Genomic DNA, 20,174 nt, shown 5'->3' with positions numbered 1-20,174 from the left:
TTCCATATGAACTTTAAAGTAGTTTTTTCCAATTCTGTGAAGAAAGTCATTGGTAGCTTAATGGGGATGGCATTGAATCTACAAATTACCTTGGGCAGTATGGCCATTTCTGTGATTTTGATTCTTCCTATCCATGAGCATGGAATGTTTTTCCATTTGTTTGTGTCCTCTTATTTCGTTAAGCAGTGGTTTGTAGTTCTCCTTGAAGAGGTCTTTCACATCCCTTGTAAGTTGGATTCCTAGGTATTTTATTCTCTTTGTAGCAATTGTGAATGGGAGTTCACTGATGATTTGGCTCTCTGTTTGTCTGTTATTGGTGTATAAGAATGCTTGTGATTTTTGCACATTGATTTTGTATCCTGAGAGTTTGCTGAAGTTGCTTATCAGCTTAAGGAGATTTTGGGCTGAGACGTTGGGGTTTTCTAAGTATACCATCATGTCATCTGCAAACAGAGACAATTTGACTTCCTCTTTTCCTCATTAAACACACTTTATTTCTTGCTCTTGCCTGATTGCCCTGGCGAGAACTTCCAACACTACTTTGAATAGGAGTGATGAGGGAGGGCATCCCTGTCTTGTGCCAGTTTTCAAATGGAATGCTTCCAGTTTTTGGCCATTCAGTATGATACTAGCTCTGGATTTGTTATAAATAGCTCTTATTATTTTGAGATATATTCCATTAATACCTAGTTTATTGACAATTTTTAGCATGAAGGGCTGTTGAATTTTGTCAAAGGCTTTTTCTGCATCTATTGAGATAATCATGTGGCTTTTGTCTTTGATTCTGCTTATGTGATGGATTACGTTTATTGATTTGCATATGTTGAACCAGCCTTGGATCCCAGGGATGAAGCCAAGTTGATCTTGGTAGATAAGATTTTTGATGTTCTGCTGGATTCAGTTTGCCAGTATTTTATTGATGATTTTTGCATCGATTTTCATTAGGGATATTGGTCTAAAATTCTCTTTTTTCTTGTGTCTCTGCCAGCCTTTGGTATCAGGATGATGCTGGCCTCATAAAATGAGTTAGGGAGGATTCCCTCTTTTTCTATTGATTGGAATAGTTTCAGAAAGAATGGTACCAGCTCCTCTTTGTACCTCTGGTAGAATTCAGCTGTGAATCCATCTGGTCCTGGACTTTTTTTGGTAAGCTATTAATTATTGCCTCAATTTCGGAGCCTGTTATTGGTCTATTGAGCGATTCAACTTCTTCCTGGTTTAGTCTTGGGAGGTTGTATGTGTCCAGGAATTTATCCATTTCTTCTAGATTTTCTAGTTTGTTTGCATAGAGATGTCTATAGTATTCTCTGATGGTAGTTTGTATTCCTGTGGGATTGGTGGTGATACCCCTTTATCATTTTTTATTGCGTTGATTTGATTCTTCCCTCTTTTATTCTTTATTAGTCTTGCTAGTGGTCTATCAATTTTGTTGATCTCTTTAAAAACACCCTGGATTGATTGATTTTTTGAAAGTTTTTTTGTGTCTCTATCTCCTTCAGTTCTGCTCTGATCTTAGTTATTCTTGCCTTCTGCTAGCTTTTGAATGTGTTTGCTCTTGCTTCTCTAGTTCTTTTAATTGTGATGTTAGGGTGTCAATTTTAGATCTTTCCTGCTTTCTTTTGTGGGCCTTTAGTGCTATAATTTTCCCTCTACACAGTGCTTTGAATGTGTCCTAGAGATTGTACTACATTGTGTCTTTGTTCTCACTGGTTTCAAAGAACATCTTTATTTCTGCCTTCATGTCATTATTTACCCAGTAGTCATTCAGGAGCGGGTTGTTCAGTTTACATGTAGTTGTGCAGTTTGTTTTTTTTTTTTTTTTTTTGAGAGGGAGTCTTGCTTTGTCACCCATGCTGGAATGCACTGGCATGATCTCCGCTCACTGCAAGCTCTGCCTCCCTGGTTCATGCCATTCTCCTGCCTCAGCCTCCCAAGTTGCTGGGACTACAGGCGCCTGCCACCGTGCCCAGCTAATTTTTTGTATTTTTGTAAGAGACGGGGTTTCACCATGGTCTCGATTTCCTGACCTCATGATCTGCCCGCCTCAGCCTCCCAAAGTCCTGGGATTACAGGCGTGAGTCACCACGCCCGGCCTAGTTGTGCAGTTTTGAGTGAGTTTCTTAATCCTGAGTTCTAATTTGATTGCACTGTGGTCTGAGAGACAGTTTGCTGTGATTTCTGTTCTTTTACATTTGCTGTGGAGGGATTTACTTCCAACTATGTGGTCAGTTTTGGAATAAGTGTGATGTGGTGCTGAGAAGAATGTGTATTCTGTTGATTGGAGATGGAGAGTTCCGTAGATGTCTATTAGGTCTGCTTGGTGCAGAGCTGAGTTCAAGTCCTGGATATCCTTGTTAACTTTCTGTCTCATCGATCTGTCTTATATTGACAGTGGGGTATTAAATTCTCCCATTATTCCATGGGAGTCTAAGTCTCTTTTTAGGTCTTTCAGGACTTGCTTTATGAATCTGAGTGCTCCTGTATTGAGTACATATATATTTCAAATAGTTAGCTCTTCTGGTTGAGTTGATCCCTTTACCATTATGTAATGGCCTTCTTTGTCTCTTTTGATCTTTCTTGGTTTAACGTCTGTTTTATCAGAGACTAGGATTGCAACCCCTGCTTTTTTTTGGTTTCCATTTGCTTGGTAGATCTTCCAGCATCCCTTTGCTTGGTAGATCTTCCTGCATCCCTTTATTTTGAGCCTATATGTGTCTCTGCATGTGAGATGGGTCTCCTGAATACAGCACACTGATGGGTCTGGAGTGTTTCCAATTTGCCAGTCTGTGTCTTTTAATTGGGGCATTTAGCCCATTTAAATTTAAGGTTAATATTGTTATGTGTGAATTTGATCCTGTCATTATGTTGTTAGCTGGTTATTTTGCCTGTTAGTTGATACAGTTTCTTCCTAGCATTGATGGTCTTTACAATTTGGCATGTTTTTGCTGTGGCTGGTAGTAGTTGTTCCTTTCCATGTTTAGTGCTTCCTTCAGGAGCTCTTGTAAGGCAGGCCTGGTGGTCACAAAATCTCTCAGCATTTTCATGTCTATAAAGGATTTTATTTCTCCTTCACTAATGAAGCACAATTTGGCTGGATATGAAATTCTGCGTTAAAAATTATTTTCTTTAAGAATGTTGAATATTGGCCCCCACTCTCTTCTGGCTTGTAGGGTTTCTGTTGAGAGATCTGCTGTTAATCTGATGGACTTCCCTTTTTGGTAGCCCGACCTTTCTCTCTGGCTGCCCTTAGCATTTTTCCTTCATTTCAACCTTGGTGAATCTGACAATTATGTATCTTGGGGTTGCTCTTCTCGAGGAGTACCTTTGTGGTGTTCTCTGTATTTCCTGAATTTGAATGTTCGCCTGCCTTGCTAGGTTGGGGAAGTTCTCCTGGATAATATCCTGAAGTGTGTTTTCCAGCTTGGTTCCATTCTCCCTGTCACTGTCAGGTACACCAATCAGACATAGATTTGGTCTTTTCACATAGTCCCATATTTCTTGGAGGCTTTGTTCATTTCTTTTTACTCTTTTTTCTCTAAACTTCTCTTCTCACTTCATTTCATTCATTTGTTCTTCAATCACTGATACCCTTTCTTCCACTTGATCGAATCAGCTCATGAAGTTTGTGCATGCGTCATGTAGTTCTTGTGCCATGGTTTTCAGCTCCATTAGGTCATTTAAGGTCTTCTCTACACTGTTTATTCTAGTTACCCATTCATCTAATCTTTTTTCAAGGTTTTAAGCTTCCTTGCGATGGGTTTGAACATCCTCCTTTAACTCGGAGAAGTTTGTTACTACTGACTTTCTGAAGCCTATTTCTGTGTACTCGTCAAAGTCTTTCTGTGTCCTGCTTTGTTCCATTGCTGGCAAGGAGCTGCGATCCTTTGGAGGAGAAGGGGTGCTCTGGTTTTTAGAATTTTCAGCTTTTCTGCTCTGGCTTCTCCCCATCTTTGTGGTTTTATCAACCTTTGGTCTTTGATGATGGTGATCTACAGATGGGGTTTTGGTGTGGGTGTCCTTTTTATTGATGTTGATGCTATTCCTTTCTGTTTGTTAGTTTTCTTCTCACAGTCAGGTCCCTTAGCTGCAGGTCTGTTGCAGTTTGCTGGAGGTCCACTCCAGTCCCTGTTTGCCTGGGTATCACCAGCAGAGCCTGCAGAACAGCAAATATTGCAGAACAGCAAATATTGCTGCCTGATCCTTCCTCTGGAAGCTTCATCTCAGAGGAGCACCCAGTTGTTTGAGGTGTCAGTCGGCCCCTACTCAGAGTTGTCTCCAAGTTAGGCTACACGGGGTTCAGGGAACCCCTTGAGGAGGCAGTCTGTCTGTTCTCAGAGCTCAAACACCATGCTGGGAGAACCACTGCTCTCTTCAGGGCTGTCAGACAGGGACGTTTAAGTCTGTAGAAGTTTTTGCTGCCTTTTATTCAGCTATGCCCTGCCCCCAGAGGTGGAGTCTCCAGAGGCAGGCGGGCTTAGTTGAGCTGCGGTGGGCTCCACCCAGTTTGAGCTTCCTGGTGGCTTTGTTTACCTACTCAAGCCTCAGCAATGGAGGATGCCCCTCCCCCAGCCAGGCTTGCGGCCTTGAAATTCGATCTCGGACTAGCAGTGAGCAAGGCTCTGTGGGCATGGGACCCACTGAGCCAGGCACAGGATGTAATCTCCTGGTGTGCCATTTGCTACGACCGTTTGAAAAGCGCAGTGTTTAGTTGGCAGTGTCCCAATTTTTCCGGTACAGTCTGTCATGGCTTCCCTTGGCTAGGAAAGGGAAATCCGCTGATCTCTTCCACTTCCTGGGTGAGGTGATGCCCTGACCTGCTTTGGCTTGCCCTCCGTGGGCTGCACCCACTTTCCAACCAATTCCAATGAGATGAACCAGGTACCTCAGTGGAAATGCTGAAATCACCTGTCTTCTGCCTTGATCACACTGGGAGCTGCAGGCTAGAGCGGTTCCTATTCGGCCATCTTGGAACCCACCTCAAGAATGTCACTTTCTAACAGGTTCAGGAGCTCCAAGTTTATCTTGAGATCTTAAGATCACCCAACTCACAGTTATTTGAGGATAATCTCATGGCTGGGCTCAGCTTTAAAAGGTCTTATATGAGATTCCTTGTGGAACAGACTTCCATTAAAGTCAGTCCTAAAGGCCTATATAGAAATAGTTATTCTTGCTGCACTTTATGCAAATTAGTGTATAAAATCTTTAGCAAAGAATAAGGCAAAAGTCTATTTTGCAAACCACTCAGTCCTATGATGATTTGTTTTTTTAACAAACATGAGGACTGGAGAGAGAGAAATCATGTTTCAAAACTTACATAGTTGTCACTAAATTCTAAACTCACTAGTTGTTTTTAACTTTTCACCTACATTTAAGACTAACCCTGTTTCTTTCTGTGAACCAACCAGCAATCTCTGACTGCAGCTCAGAAAGAACAAGAGGGATGGGTAATGTAAAAATCTGGATCAGTATTCTAGTTCTGAGTAATTATCCTGCAAATCCTGCCAAGTGATTTAATAAATAGGGAATAAATAGGATGCCTATCACTTGGAGGTTTCCTTTTTGGGAAAGTAAGACCAAGGGAGATAACTAAAGTCAAGTACCATGCACCCAAATCCTAGCAAGCATAACTGTAGTCACCAGTTATCTCAGTGTGTCACAAGACATTATTTTCTCTCCCTTATTGGAGGAGGACTCAATTCCACAGTTTCACCTTATCATTTGGCTTATCATAAGGAGTCTGTGCAATGCCCCTGAGACACATTTTTGTTCCAGACTCAATTCCAAGCTTTGAGCCAAAGTCCTGGGAAAGAAATCTGTATCTAAGGGATCCAGAGGCAGACAACAGAAGTTAAAAGGCACAGTGCAGGTGAGTATGGCTGATTCCTGCTGATTAAGCCAATCCCAAGCTTCCTGTTTTATGGATAAAGGCCACATTAGTATCCATGGGATAAATGAGGTCTAGAGAACTCCAAGGTTACTGACAGCATGGGAGATAGGACATACATGCGTAAGAGTGAATGATTATCACCCCACCCCCTAAACCCCCTTGCTTCATAGGTGCAAGCCACTTTTACACCCATGGCAGTGCCTGCCAAGGTCACCAGGACTTGGGGATGCAAGGACAGAAGAGGGAAAGAGGATGCTCCTCCCTCTCTCCCTCATGTACCCGTTATCTGCAAGGAAGAGAAGGGAACCAGAGATACCTGCTCCCCTTTTTCTAGATGGGTAGCCATTCATCTTCAGTCTGTACACCTTTTGAATGCAACCTGAACCCCTGGGACTCCTTTGAAAAGTGCCTTGTATTTTTTTTCTTTCTCCTCCTCATTCCTTTCTTCAGTTAGGTAATTGTGTCTCCGTCCTATAGGTCACTCCCCTCAGATGCATCCTCCAAACTAGAAAGCGCTAATTTCCCAAACCATAAACTGGTTGGCTTAAGATTGGGCTCAGGTGAAGGGAACCCAGAAGCCCAACATGTCGGCAAAAGGGTAAAGGTTTTTTTTTTACCAGTTGGGCTTTCGGCCTCCCTCTTGTGCAAAGTTGTGAAAGGCCTTGGAATTTTTGAGCTGTCCTTACCCCTCCCCTTGTTTCGTTTTGATACATGTTTTCTAATAACCTGGTTTGTCTGTTCTTGCCTTCAGGGCATCAAACTCCAAACTCTCATGCAACTGGAGCCTCTGATGATGCCCCTTTCTGCTGGGAACCCTTAAATAGGCCTCTGAGAAAGCTCTGACTACCATTTCCCCAAAACTGTGCCCCCGTCAGCAGGAAGCAGTTAAGATCAGTCTTTGTCCTTATCCTTAATCTAATGGCAGTTAGACATACTTCTTTACAGTGGGGAATGAGATAGCCTGGTGGAAGGGAGGGTCCCTGGAGAAACTTCAACCAGCCTGCCCACTGGGGTGGAGCCTTGGGAAGTCCTCACCCTCTGCAGCCAGGAGGAGCCTGGCCCCTCCTTTTCCTGGGTGGAACCTGGGATTCAAGCTGCAGGCAGGAAACGTCCTAGCAGGGACTCTGGCCTTGCAAGAGTCCCTTTTTCCCCCTTTTCTTCCTTTTCATCCAATACAACCCTGCTTTACTCACCCTTCAAACCATCTGCAAGCCTAAATTTTCATGGCCATGGGACAGACAAGGACCCTGTCTTTAGCTGAACTAAGGAAAAGTCCTGCAACACTACTGCCTAGAATTTTCTATTCCTTTGCAACCACCCTGTATTATTCCTGTCTCAAAATCATGTCTTTTACAGCAACATGGATGACACTGGAGGCCCTTATCTTAAGTGAAACAACTCAAGCACAGAAAGACAAATACCACATGTTCTACATGTTCTCATTTATAAGTGGGAGCTCAATAATGTGTACACATGGCCATAGAGCGTGAAATGATAGACAATGAAGACTCTGAAGGGAGTGATTAGAGGATAGTGGATGATGAGAAACTACTTAGTGTGTACAATGCACATTATTCAGGTGATGGATACACTAAAAGCCCTGACTTTATCAATAGTCAATATATCTATGAACAAAGTTACCCTCATACATTATAAATTTATACAAATAATAACAAAAAGATACAATGACGTGGAAACTTTTCCTGGGAACTCTGTTTCCAACTTTGTTATTATAATTTTGCAAATCTAAGAGAGAAATACTAAAGTGGAAAACACAGAAAAATCGGGCAGGCAGGTTGGGTGGGGTAAAATCAATTTATTTAACATAACTAGCATTTCTATAAGCTGAACTTCATGAGTTAGCAATTTTGTTGCCAATAATTCACAAAAATAAAAAGAATCCTAGGAGAAGACTTACATAGAGCATAAGAAAATATGTATTCAAAATAATGTACATCTTAAAATGAAAGAAAATTGATTTGATTGAATTTGTGGTGTTTTATATACTAGGTTTTTGTTTCTGCTGAGTCAAAGCCTTTTCTTTCTGGAACATGTATACTTTGTATATCATTATAATAAAGGATATTACAGTCATAGATATGAATAACAAGTTTACTGTGGCAATTAAAATCCAAATGATAAGGAACACAGTAGGATTAACTGGTATATGTTAACTATATGTAGGTGACTTGGGTTGGGGGGAGTTAAAGTATTGAAAGGATCTCAGTAATTACTTATTCAGAAAGATTAATTTTTTTTGTATTAAAGGAAAAAGATGTCTTTGACCTAATGTGTCATAGCAAAGGCCTGGTTTAATCAGCTATAATTAGAATGATCTGCATTGAAATGCTTTAGATCTAGGAAAAAATATGTCCAATTATTTTTCTATAGCAAACACTTCATGGAAGTAGAAGTATTTTTCAAGCATATTACCTTAATGATTGCTTTTGTTTCTAAGATCAAATTTTGGCTGCAGATCATAGAACACTTGTAATTTCAATTTTATTCCTAGCTCCCGAAATACTGAGTTAGAAATGCAAAGAAAAACCATGGATTTGGCAGTACCACATAATACAGCAAGTTTGAGACTATTTGTTTAGCACTAAATTGAGCAGAGGAGAAATAACAAGCCCGCCCTGTACTGAATGAACTAGTACTTCTGCCTTTCAAAATCATCAAAGCAAAATTACCAAAGCCTCAATTTCTTATCTTCTGGTGGTTTCTTTCTTTTGTTGAATTCATTTTCTCTTTCACACAGGATTGCAATATAAGTCAAATTGAAAAAAGTATGTGAAAATTCTTTGAAGATTATGAAACAATATACAATTGCATACTTAATACACAACACCTAGATTTAAAATATAACTTCTCACTCTGAAAATCTTTATAGCAATTTTTTTTTTTTTTGAGACAGGGCCTTGCTTTATCACCTAGGCTGGAATGCTGTGGCATGATCTCAGCTCACTGCAACCTCCACCTCCTGGGCTCAAGTGACCCTCCTGCCTTAGCCTCCAGAGTAGCTGGTATTACAGATGCCCACCACCATGCCTGGCTAATTTTTGTATTTTTAGTAAACATAGAGTTTTGCCATATTGACCAGGCTGGTCTTGAACTCCTGACCTCAAGTGATCTGCCTGCCTTGGCCTCCCAAAGTGCTGGGATTACAGGCATGGGCCACCATGCCTGGCCCTTTATAGCAATTTTAAAGAAGTTTTTGTAGATCTACATTTGTCCTCCAGTTCTACATTTTTGCAGTTGTAAGAATTTGGCCTGAATGAAATTACTAATGGCTAATTTTTGAGTAAAGCATCATAGAAGATAAGAGAATAACTCACAGGTAGAAAAGATTTCTACTCTCAAGCCACTTTAATGAGTATAATGTTACAATGAAGCTGAGTCCTGCTTCAGATAGAAGAGAAGCTGTGACTGGTCAGTAATGTCTGCAGAGGAGTTGAGTGGCATGGGGAAAGTGGTGTACAGATCTTATAATTGTTCTTCCTAAAATAACCATTGGAAAAAGAAGTCTCAGATTCAGTGCAAGTGTCTGTCCAGAACTGAAAGTAAGAGTGTACCCGATATTGCATTTCAGCCAGCTATACTTTCCTACAGCTCTTACTATGGGGTAAACCCTGTCCCTCACAAGCTTTACTTCTCAATTCATGTTCTGATCTACAGATATTTAGTTTCATAGAATGTAATTCCTGCTGGCCTCTACTAGAACACAAGAGTATATTTGAAGTAGAGTTCCAGACGCTGTTAAGCAGAATTATCTCAACATATATTTTAATTAGAAATTAGCAATGACATGTACCAAATATTAGGTCAGAAATTTCCTAAGAAAAATGTAGTTCTTTAAGTTAACAGCATCAGAATGTGTAGATGCCCTTCCATTTAATATGTGCCTGAAGGATAGCGCACATTCACAGGTAGGGCACTTTAGCTGAGGACCAGATCTTCAATGTGTTCAGAGCCTGCAGGAAACATCACTGATGCTGATGTGGACTTTGCTGCATGCTTGCCTGCCTGGACTATTCATAATCTCTCTGCTCAAACCTCCCCACCTACTGGAAAAGGAAGACACATGCGTTCTTTTCACCTCTGTTTTAACTGCTTTTCTGTTTTCTTTGTCCCCTGGCTTGTCAGCTTCCTTCTGTCCTCTCTCTCACTCTTTCTTCTCCATTTTGAGGGTATATGGGGATTCTTTTACTTAGTCTTTTGTGAGCCTCTTTCCACTCGTGTCTTTTAACCATATGTCCCATACAGTCCTTCCCCCAACCTTCCCACTGCTGCTAAATTATTTAGCACAAAGATAAATATCAGTTCAAACGAAGATAATTTTTAAAGTAATGGAACTCAATTAATGAAGATTTTTAAAGGAAGAAAAAACCCTTTAAAGTAATTCTGTCAGGATTATTCTTTTATTTAAAAGATTTCAATCAGTCAACTGCTGTTTCACATTTCTTTGTTTGTCCCAAACTGCAAATTAGTTTTTTAATTGTTCATGGAATGCAAATAAAGTAACAATCCTTTCCTACCAGATGTGCTGGATAGGCATGAGGGCACAATCATTTTCCTAGCCAATATTTTCATCAAGAACCTATTCAGAATCTTAGAATTACTTCCTATTTCCGGCATAATTGAACTGCAAAACATTGCTGGTTGCAGGTTTTTGTTTTTAAGTGTTCTTAGAGGCCTGGAGACTAGGATGCTAGGAATATTACAAAGAGCCTTAAATTGCGGCTTGACCTTGTATTGAAAGGCAAAAACTGTATTTACATTCTATTACAGGGGACTTCATGATTTGCACATTTGAATAAGAATCAAGATAGATATGCTGCCATGTCCCAATAGGACAGCACTTTGCCAGATAATTTCTGTGCAAGTGCCTGAGCCCCAAGGGTTCAGCAGGAACAGCCATGTAGAAATTGAGCAAAGTAGAGTTTCATAGTTTCATAGAATGTAACTATGAAATGGAGATGGCTTCCTTTTTAAGATTTTCTTTACTCACCCCATTGCAATCTAAGTGTTGTTTAATTACATAAGAAAAATACAAATATTGTAAATAAATTTTAAAATGGTGAAAAATCATGGATTATCACCCCCTGTCTTTTGTTGAAGTAAATGAGAGACCATGCGGTGTAATGGAATGGTATTTGTACTGTAAATCTGGAGTCCGGGGTTTCTTCTCCGGAGTGTGACTTTCCTTGTTCCTCACGGAGGAGCACAAGTTCATCATGTGTAAAATGGGGAGGATTCCGAAAATGATCTCTAAGGTCCTTACCACTCCTAAGTTGATATGTCTGTGAAAGATAATGGTGTCCAATGTTGCCTCAGAGGAAACCAGAAATTTATTTGTTCTATTTCCTTCTCAATCTTTCTTTCTTTGCCCATTTCCTTTTTTCTTCCTCTCTGTTTCATAGATATTTCAAAGACCTGCTTTTTTGGTTGACAAACTTTGGTCATCCAGTCACTTCTTAATTGATAGCTATTTCAGAGATTGTAGCAAAGGGACTATTTGGCTTCCAATCTATGCAAAATCCATTCTGCCTGATGACACTGCATCATTGACTTACTGATTGCCTATTTCTTCTGGAAATTTTCTCATTATTCAGCTTCCGTGTTACTGAACTATCCTGTTCTTCCTTCTTCATATAACTGGCTCTACTTACTGTTGTTACTTTTAGGGTACTTAATTAATGTCTTACATTCAAGTTATTTTTATATTTGCATGGGCTGGCTTATAAGGTACTGCATTACAAGCTCTGTGCTTAAATTGCTTCATGCTTTCTCAGAGTCTAGTTATCATAATTATAATTAAAAATAATATAATTTTATCTGTTATGTAATATATTTTATCTGCTTAACAGATATCTGTTTATAGTATTTTTAATAATATAATTTTATCTGATATATAATTTAATAATATAAAATAATATATTTTAAAAATAAAATAATATATTTTATAAAAATATATTTTATCCATTATATTATATATGATTTAATAATATATTTTATCTGTTAATAATATATTTTATCTGTTCCATTTCTGGTTCCTAATTATGTATACTTATATTTTCACTTTACAGAAAACAAGTAAACCAACTTGCTGGAAGTATGTATGTTTCATATTTTGAATAAAATTTGGATTATTTGTCAGAACTATTTTGTTTCTTTCATTATTCATTCATTAAAAAAAATCTTTAGGAATTTGTTTTTCCTGTCTTGTTTTGCTTGTATTTCTATTTCTTAGCTTTTTGTTTTTCTATATTATGAACTGAGTATTTGATTTATATTCATGCTTTCTTTGTTAAACAGTGAAGACTTGAAGCTCAGTACATGCTTTGAGCTCAGAATGGCTGTCTCCATTTGTATCATGAATCTGTGGCTTTCTAAGGAATGTAGACTGCAATTAATGTTGCAGGGATGTAGGTGTATTTATCTTTCAGAATTTGGGACTAAGCGTTATAATTTCCAAATAACCAAAGAAAGCTTAAATTTAATTTTTTGATGTTTCAATTAAAAAATTCAAAATAAATTACACCTTATCTTGTCTTTAACATTTTTTTAATGCGGGATTATCTATATTTCTTCATTTATCAATGTAAGTGAATAGCTACAACCCCCTACTCTGAAAAATGAGGAATTTAGGTCATTATATTACTTTCTCATTACTCCTCCAACTCCCTCCCAAACTGCTACTCTCTCATTCAGTCACATATTTATTTTTCAGTTATTTTATTGGTTGCCTATATCAGTACATGATAGAATTAACCATCTGTTTCTTAACTGTAGGCAGACTCTCTTGACTGCCCTATTAGATGAAAGAATGAGTACATCTATGGTGCTCACCAACCCTCCCAACTTTTCCACATACCACCACCATCCTCCTTATTATGACTTTTATTTATTTATGCTTATATCATTTATATCTTATTCTATAAGTCTTTCATGCTTTCTCTATAGATTTATTGTAAATATTTTACTACAAGATGTCAAACAGTTGAGTATATAGATATTATTTACTAAGGAATGAGGATGAGTTTTGAAACAATGAGGGGGAGAGGTAATCTTATTTTACTAAGTTTGGCTTCTTGAATGAGAAGCATGATTTATAAAACTTGAGGCATGGAGGTAAACATTTTATTTAAATTATCTAATATGATATTTACTCATCTTCTCACTACAATGATTCAGATTTTTCACCGTGCTTTTTGTTATAGGGAATTCATTCTCTTCTTCAAGACCGTCTTCTCAAAGGTTCTGATATGCAGTTCTGTATGGACCATTTTCCTTCTCATCCTGATATACACTCATTTTTCTAAGATTTCATTGTAATTCTGGGTTTGGTATGCTACATTTTTTCATCTCAGCTTTTATGTTGTCTTCTTTCTTCTGTTCCTTGTTTTAATTTTGCTAAAGAATATGTTTTAATAATTATTTGGGAAAGTCTGTGAATTTTCTGAGTCCTTGAAAGTTTGAAAATGTTACTATTTTACTAGTCTATTTGGGTAGCAGCTTGGCTAGGCTCCAAATTATTTATTTTTCTTGGCTCAAAATTCTTTTTTTATCCTCAAAACTTTGATGGCATTGTCCCAGTTTCTTCTGGTACCCAGTATTATTGATGAGAAATTTTATACTATCCTGAGCCTCAGCACTTTGAAAATCATCCACGTTTTTTCTTTCTGAAATCTTGTCTAATTTTTCTTTTTGTTCTTGGGGGTTCAGAAATTTCTAGAGGCTCTGCATAAGAAAAGTTCATTGAAAAAATTTAAAACAATTTACAGACTTTACTTTTTAGAATACTTTTAGATTTATGGAAAAATTGAGCACATAGTACAGAGAGTTCCCAAATACACTCACCCCATATACTCTATTTCTTCTATTAGAAACATGTTATGTCACTATGTTATATTACTATATTTGTTATCTTTAATGAATCAATACTGGTACCTTATTATTAACTAAAGTTCATAGTTTGTCTCTCATTTCTTATTAACTGACTTTTTTTCTGCCTCAAGATCTCATCTAGGTTATCACATTTAGTTGTTGTGTCTTAGACTCCTCTTGGCTGTGAGTTTCTCAAACTTTCCTTGTTTTTGATGACCTTGGCAGTTTTTCAGAGTACTGGTTAGGTATATTGTAGCATGCCCATTTTTTGGATTAAAAAATTTCTTCATGAATAGACTGGGGTTATAAGACTTGGGGAGGAAGATCACAGAAGTAAAGTGTCATTTTCTTCACATCATATCAAACGCACATAGTGTCAACATGATTTGTGGCTGCTGACCTGGATTTTGATAATCTGACTGAAACTGTTTTTTCAGGTTTCTCCACTTTAAAGTTATCATTTTCTCCACTTTTTTGCACTACACTCTTTGCAAGGAGGACAGCCTATGGCTAAGGGATGCAGAGTTTTGCTCCCCCTCATTTAGAGTAACTACATAGAGTTATTTGGAATTTTTCTGCAAGGTAATTTTGTCTCTTCTCCTCATTTATTAATTTATTTAATCATATTTACATATATATATATATATACACACATACACATATATATTAGTATAGCCTCATAATTTTTTTTATACTCTGGGTTATAATCCAATGCTACTTGTACACATATATATTAGTATAGCCTCATAATTTTTTTTATACTCTGGGTTATAATCCAATGCTACTTTATTTTGTTGTTCAAATTGTTCCAGCTTTGGCCATTGGAAAAGCTTTCAATTGGCTTCTGTGCCTGTTTGACATACTCCATCAATGTAGTTTGCTTTTTTATTTTTCCTGAGGACTTTGTTACTTTCTGTCACCACCAGAACTCACTTTGTATACTTCCTGCTACAGTCCTAGAATCAGCAATTTCTCTCGAACCTAAACTAGTTCAACCATTGTGGAAGACAGTGTGGTGATTCCTCAAGGATCTAGAACTAGAAATACCATTTGACCCAGCCATCCCATTACTGGGTATATACACAAAGGATTATAAATCATGCTGCTATAAAGACACATGCACACGTATGTTTATTGCGGCCCTATTCACAATAGCAAAGACGTGGAACCAACCCACATGTCCATCAATGATAGACTGGATTAAGAAAATGTGGCACATATACACCATGGAATACTATGCAGCCATGAAAAAGGATGAGTTCATGTCCTTTGTAGGGAGATGGATGAAGCTGGAAACCATCATTCTCAGTAAACTATCACAAGGACAGAAAACCAAATACCACATGTTCTCACTCATAGGTGGGAATTGAACAATGAGAACATGTGGACACAGGGTGGGGAACATCACACACCGGGTGGGGAACATCACACACCAGGGCCTGTCATGGGGTGGGGAGAGGGGGGAGGGATAGCATTAGGAAATATACCTAATGTAAATGAGGAGTTAATAGGTGCAGCACACCAACATGGCACATGTATACATATGTAACAAACCTACACGTTGTGCACATGTACCCTAGAACTTAAAGTATATATATATATATATGAAGAAACCATGGTTCCTTTTATTGAAAATGCCACAAGAACTAAGATTTGGGTCTTAGCTGTGATGATTGAAACTGAGTGTCATTGCTTCTAGGGCCTCTCTGCTGACAGACTATAGAAATACATGTGTGCATACTAACACGTGTATACACTCATATATATATTTCTATATGTAACCATCTATATTTATACAAATAAAAGCAGAGTTTTTATTGATGGCTACAATTCTAATGCATTACCACCTGAATCATCATAGCCTCCTTCCCTTACTATCTGTGAATCCTTGCTTCAGCAGCAAGAAGGCCGGATCCCACCAGCTACTATCCATTTACCTAATTGTTCAATTCCAATTACATGTATAGCAATATCAGAATTATTGACCTATACATCTGTGGTATACTGCACCTTTTCCCCTACCTGCTTTTGTGAGGTTATTTTCTACACTTGTAATAGATTGATGTGTTGCATTCTGCATTTCATCTTGAATTATTCTTACTGAAAGAGGGATGTTGAAGACCCCAAATGTAATAGTGGATTTGTTTATTTCTCCTTGCAGCTCTGTCAGTTTTTGCTTATGCATTTTGATGGTCAGTTGTTGCTGCATGCACATTAAATATTATTATGTCTTCCTGGAAATTTTTCCTTGTTTTGAAGTCTATTCTCTCTGAAATTAATGCTACTATTCTGGGTTGTTTTGATTAGGGTTAGTGATGTATGTCTTTCTCCATCTCTTTTTGTTTTACTTGTTTCTGACTTTATGTTTAAAGTGGATTTCTTGTAGATGGTAGATAGTTTGGTCTTGCTCTTGTTTTTGTTTTTTTAAAACCTACTCTGACTCTGACACCCCCCTGGTTTTAAATCAGTAATAATTTAGACTGTTCACATTTAAAGTGGCTTTTTAAATATATGTTGATTAATATCTACCATGTTTGCAATATTTCTTCTATTTGTTCCACTTTTTCTTTGTTATTTATTTATTTAAACTTTCCTTCTTTTTCTGATATCTTTGGTTTTAATTGAGCCTTTTATATAATTTCATTTTATTTCATTTTTTAGTTCATCATTTACACTTTTAAAATTTTTTAGTGATTGCTCTAAAGTTAGCAGTACACATTATAAAGTAATCTAAGTCCATTTTCAAATAGCACCATATTGCTCTTTACATATTAGGGCTGATTCTAGAAGTCATTTTTTAAAAAATTCTTTTAAAAATGTTTCCATTTTTCTTCTTGGTGATCCCTTCCAATTTAAAAATTTGTGTTGTATTTTCTCAGTTTGAAAAATTGCGCCTGATTTTTTTGTTATTTCCTCCCTTCTATTTTTTCTGTTTTTCCCTTGTGGAACTTTCTTAAATGAAAACTGAACCTCCATGACTGATCCTCTAGGTTGCTTACCTGTGTGTGTGTGTGTGTGTGTGTGTGTATGTGTGTGTGTCTGTGTGTGTGTATGTGTGTGTGTGTGTCTGTGTGTGTGTGTGTGTGTTGGTCTTGGCCATCTCTGAAAGAGCAAACTACAAGACCTGCAGACATGGTCAGGCCACCTGGACTGGCAAGGTTTGTTTTAGAGTATGGAGGCAGGGAGAAGACAATAAGACTACATGTCCTTTGGTCACTTCTCTGCCCACCTCCTCCAATGAAAAGAAAATCTTGCCAATAGCAAAGTAAGAAGGGCCTTCCTATGGTGATAACTCTGAGAGTTTTATTTAGATTACTTCATTTTTAAATAGGCTGTTTCTCTGGCATCAGCATGGTGGCAAAACACTATTTCAAGCCTGAGAGTAGGGAAGAACAATGTGGTGATGACACATACAGGGATCCTTCAGACAGTTCATGATGTACATTCCTCTGTTTCTGCCTCTTCTGTTAATTTATATTTCCATGCCCTCTGTCTGAAGATGCTAAGTACATATCTCAGGGATTTGTTGTGAAGATTAAGTGGTACAGTAATGGAAAACCCATGCCATGTTGCCTGGCAGCTAGTAAGTACTCAACTGCTGGACATGGTGAATGTACAGATATACCTCATGCAAGGGAAGGAAAATTAGGTGCCATCTCTTGAAGAGAGGAGTATCAGACAATTTATGGGTATATGAAAACCACTGCATTATTTCTAACAGCTTTTTTTAGGAATTTCTTAGGATTTTTTATGTACATGATCCTATAATATGCAAATAAGGAGAAATATTCCGCCTCCCTTCCAATCTGTATGCCTTTTGTTTTATTGCCTTGCCTTATTATACAACCTAAGACCTCCAGTAAAATTATTTTAGAAATATTGAAATTAATTTACTATGAAGCACCTGAAGCACTAAACTTTCACTATTTGCTTTTTTTTTTTTTGAGACTGAGACTTTCTTACTGTCACCAGGCTGGAGTGCAGTGGCACAATCTCTGCTCACTGCAACCTCTGCCTCCCAGGTTCAAGGGATTCTAGTGTCTCAGCCTCCTGAGTAGCTGTGACCACAGGTGTGCACCACCACACCTGGCTAATTTTTGTCTTTTCAGTAGAGATGGGGTTTCACCATGTTGGTCAGGCTGGTCTCGAACTCCTGGCCTCAAGTGATCCACCTGCCTTGGCCTCCCAGGTGCTGGGATTACAGGTGTGAGCCACCGTGCCCAGCCTATTTGCATTTTTAAAAATAAAATGTCACGTGTTGTGAATATGCCAAGTTTTATTATTTTATTTCTCTCTCCTAGGAATAATCAGTAAACATTTCCATTGCTCTGTGATTCAAGTAATTAATAAAAATCTCCCTATACTGACTGCTTAGGGGAATTTTGTACTTTAATTGTTCATTCACTCTTTCACAAGTATACCCTTTCTCTAGTTTATTAATTTAGCAATTCATTCAACAACAATGAAAATTTGTATAATCAACTCTATGTCAAAGACAGTACTGGTGCTGGGTATACAGCACAACCAATACCAAGAATATCCTTTTTCTCACAAAACTCAAAATCTATCACAAGAAGCAGACATTAATCCAATAATTATAAAAATACGATAGTAGTCACTGGTGTGAAAACCTCTGTTGCTCTGAGAATGTATCAAGGGCTAATAAATGGCCTCAGCAGAGGGGGTTTAAAATGTCTCTTTAACTCTATGCATCCTGGTCGACCAAAGGTACTTTGAGAAAGAAGTCATTGCTGGAGAAAACTTAAGATTGTAAAAGTCTAATTAATATTACTCAGTGTTTAAAATAATCCCTTTTTGGTAATAAAGCATGACAAGTAATATTTTAGTTAATACATATTTTTCTGCATACACTCCCTAATAACATTTTCTTCCAATTTAAAGCATTTTTACTTAAGCACAGAATAAAGTGAATTTTATTGACTTCCAAGTGACCATTACGTCGCAGGAGATTTATCTTTTGTTGTTCTGTTAGTTGAGGAATTTTAATTTCATAATTGGTAGGTGTAATTTATTTCTAAAACAGACTAGCAAATTTGCCAGAGGGAAGAATATTATTCCTTGTTAATAAACTGGGGAACTGAGGCATCTAGAGGTTAGAATTAGTTAAGGAGTCTTTTTTATGTATAGATATAGATTTGATTATTTCTATTTCTCCATCAGGTTATGCTGAATAACAAGAAACACCTCTATTTCTGAACAAACTTATCGGAATTTACTTTAAGTTAGAAATTTTAATTGGTATTAGCATAATGAGGTTTATGGATATTTGATTCTCTAAAGTTAATGTTCTGCCATTTACAACAAGAAAATTTGAAGCATTTTCATATTGTGGAGAAATTAAAACTTTTAATTTAGAATCATCTTTCTTAGTTTTAAAGAAATTTTGTGAAGCAAAAGCATAACTGAGTTGAAGTGGAAATAAATGAATAGTATTTGATTTATTTTTATAGTGCCTACTGGTGTGCCATGAATAATGACAATGTTTACAACTGAGAGCACATTTAATGCATGTGTCATGCTGGGATTGGATAGAAGTGCTAACACTAAATAATTGCCTTTTTGTAAACTTGTGCCTTGATAATAGAGCATATTTTTAAAAAGTACATGATTGGACACATGATTTTGTGTAAAAGTAGCTCATTAAGAAAACAAAAGACAACTTCAATATGGGTCTGAGTTAAAGAAAATGATGCAGTAAAAGCTCTGATGGGCCATAAAAGGTAATGTTGGATCACAAAGACTTCATTCCTTCTTTCTTTACTGATCTGTGCTGTCCAAGAGGCATTAAAGTATGTCCTAAGATGCTTATGCTCTAAAAGATTGTAACTACTGAAGGATACTTACACTTTGGTTAGAAAGAGATAGTTCAAGGTTATTCTAAGTAAAATATTATATGTGCCACCTAAATTGCCAAAGCCAATAAATATAAAATATATTTATCTATCCATGTACTTTGAGTCTCAGATTTAGCACCAATATGGGCGCTCCACTGAATAAAGTTTTCAGAGAAGAATCTTCAAATAACTCAAAAGATATACTATGGCATCGTTCTTAATTAGAGCCCTTTAGCAAAAAAACATGGATATGAGTCCCTTACCCATCATTATTGTCAAGGATCAGGTAGTAAAAGGCATATGTACTTTCTGTAGACATTGGTTAAATGTAAAAGAAGTGGGGGTTGGGAGGAGGGAGATAGCACCAACAATTATTGAGTGTCTGCTATATTCCAGGCTCTTAAATAAGTATAGTAACTAATAATAGGTAAACAATCATTGTGCTAAGTGATTTATGTAGATGATTTTATTTCATTCCCCATGACATAGCTATAAAGAAAATGCTGTTATTTCCAATTTACATGTGGGTTAAAATGATACCTTGC

The sequence above is a fragment of the Pan troglodytes genome, chromosome 5, assembly GCF_028858775.2.
Source record: "Pan troglodytes isolate AG18354 chromosome 5, NHGRI_mPanTro3-v2.0_pri, whole genome shotgun sequence".
Lineage (NCBI taxonomy): Eukaryota > Metazoa > Chordata > Mammalia > Primates > Hominidae > Pan > Pan troglodytes.
Note: the sequence above shows the minus strand (reverse complement) of the source record.